At 36.1% G+C, this 2,798-nt stretch overlaps 1 pseudogene; it reads left to right on the forward strand.

The window, feature by feature from the left end:
- The first annotated feature begins 506 nt into the window (after nucleotides 1–506).
- LOC108532505 (serine/arginine-rich splicing factor 10 pseudogene) lies at nucleotides 507–2,003 on the forward strand (annotated as a pseudogene).
- Nucleotides 2,004–2,798: the final 795 nt, after the last annotated feature.

Consider the following 2,798-nt stretch of genomic DNA (forward strand, 5'->3'; position numbering starts at 1 on the left):
CTGATGCTGGGTAGGGGTATTCATTATTGTATTTTCTTCATATTTGAAAAATTCTATAATAAAAGTTTAAAAAATAATTTTACAAACCTCTAAATATGCATGATCACAGAAACCTAAAGCAACCTCTGTTATATTCCCAAAATAGAATAAAATAAACAAACAAAAAACTTACTCAGAAATAAAGCTCCAGGTGGCCTATAAAGTGTTTTGTGCTTTCTATTTGTATAGGCAAGTAAGAAAACAATTATTGACCAGTAAGTACACAACTATTTTCAAGTTGTATGAAAGGCTATTATCGCCACCTGCTGGACAGTTATTGACTACTTGCTGTAAAAAATTAACAAGATTTTTTTAAAACCAACAATCATTATTTAATAGGTCCCCCCACCCCATCTTAAGCATCTAGTTAACGAACAGTATAAATAAAACCATCAACTTTATATCTTTATTTGTTTTTATATTAGTAATGCTAATTAATGTTACATTACATCATTTCTTAGTGTGAAATGCCTGCTGCTAAAAAGGTATATATCATAAAATTTTGGTTTGCAAGTACGTTCATGATCATCCTATGATGTTCTTGTTTTACAGAAGATCACAGAACTTGAGTTGTTTGCCCATAGGGTAAGAACCCAGAATTTAAATTGTTTACACATAGGGATAGTCCAGAAAGTTATAAACTAGTCCTGGCTCTTAAGTTCAGTGCATTATCTTTTTAAAATATTGACTTATATTGCAAATTTTATATCTTCGATAACTTGGCTAATTGCACACACCAGTGATTCTCCACTTTGGTGCATCAGAATGACTTGTGAAATTTTTAAAATAAAGCTGGCACCAAAGCCAGAGATTTTTACATCCAGCCAGGGTTAAAAGAACTATTAATAGATACCAGTGGTTCTCAAAGTGTGGTCTCTAGACAAGCATCATCATCATCATCATCATCACCATCACCTGGTTAGAAATGCAAATGTTCAAGGTCCATCCCAGAGTACTGGGTGGGGGGGCTGTAATTTGTGTTTTGCAAGCCTTCAAGTGATTTGGATACAAGCTAAAGTTTGAGAATCACTATTATTTACAACAAAACCAGTAAATTCCTACTCTTTTACATAAAAGAATTAATTTAGCTGTAGTAGAGCCCTCTGGCTGTGCGTGTCTGAGGATCAGCTGCTGGGGGCTGGACAGTTTGCTGAGCCCCTTATTATCCCCTGGTGCCTGGTGCTGAGACTCACACAGCGGTCACATCCAGCTACCTGCGTCCCCCAAGGTGCCTCTGTTCATCAGGAATAGAGCCAATAACAGCAGGTTCAAAGATCTATGGCATGAATTTGGTCGTTATGATCCTATAGTTGATGTGTATGTTCCACTTGATTTCTACACTCACTGTCCAAGAGGAGTTGCTTGTGTTCAACTGGAGGATGTTTGTGATGCTGAAGATGCTTTACCTAATTTGGACAGAAAGTGGATTTGTGGATGTCAAATGGAAATAGTTTGCACAGGGGGATTGGAAGACCCCAAATCAGATGAAAGCAAAGGAAGGTAGGAGTGTGTACAGTTCTTCATGCTATGATTCTAGAAGCCAACGTTATGAAAGAAGATCAAGAAGTTGAACTTTTGTTTACATCTATAGAAGATCTAATAATCCTAGAAAGGGTGGATGGACTGGAAGACCACGGTGTAGCAGAAGCCATTCCAACAATGACAGAGTTCAACACCAAAATCGCTGTTTTTCAAGATCTAAATCCAATTCAAGATCAAGGTCCAAGTCCCAGCCCAAGAAAGAAATGAAGGCTAAATCATGTTCTAGGCCTGCATTGCATGTCAAAATTAGAGGCACCTCTAAAAGAGATTCCAAAACACATTACAAGTCTTACTCAAGACATAAAAACGAATCAAGGAAAAAAGAACCGCATTGCTCCAAATCCCAGTCAAGGTCACAGTCTAGGTCTAGGTCAAAATCTAGATCAAGATCTTGGATTAGTCCTAAATCCAGTGGCCGCTGATAGTATAAACTATGATCATTTTTAGGCACATATCATTCATTTGTTCATAGATTGGTTGACTTAAATTATCAGGAATACAATGTTGCAATGATGTTTAACAAACACTTGCTAGTTTTCCCTGTACCAGGCAATGGTTATATTAAAATGACATGCTGTTGAGAAGCCACTCTTAAGAGTCCAGTTTGTTTAATGATATGGGCAGCTACCAATTTGTTGTGTCTCTGTATATTTTTGTAAAGATTCTCATTTTTATGCTTGAAGTATTTGGTGAAAGATGTTGGTTGACCATAATTTGCAACATTCTTACTAAAAATAAACTTTCGTATTCATATTTCATAGAACTGTTAACTTAGAAAGAAGATAGAATGTTACAAAAGTGAAGTTGTAGCCACAGTACAACACTGATTGCTCAGACACATTTAGGTTCAGAGTGGACCTTTCTGTCTTATCAAGATGTCTAGGCTCTTGATAATAGTTTATGATACAATGTGGATTAGTTCTTTTGTTAACTCCACCGTCTTGGGGAATAATGCCAACTGAGTCATGTAGTATTTTCAGGGAGATTTAAGTTTTTGACTGAAACATGGAGCCTTTACTTTTTTTCTGGTTGCTATAGATTTGGAACAAGAAAACATCAGAAAAACTCACCTTAAAATTTGTGGAGGTCAATAATGGTAGAAACAATTTTAAGGGGAAAAGAATGTTCTTACGTAGTTTTTCTAAAATTTAAGGAGTACTGTTGACCATAATATTGCTTAGTTTTCTTACTGCCCTTAGAAGCAAGTGAATTGTTTC

Source organism: Rhinopithecus bieti, unplaced genomic scaffold (assembly GCF_001698545.2).
Source record: "Rhinopithecus bieti isolate Rb0 unplaced genomic scaffold, ASM169854v2 scaffold_8675, whole genome shotgun sequence".
Taxonomy (NCBI): domain Eukaryota; kingdom Metazoa; phylum Chordata; class Mammalia; order Primates; family Cercopithecidae; genus Rhinopithecus; species Rhinopithecus bieti.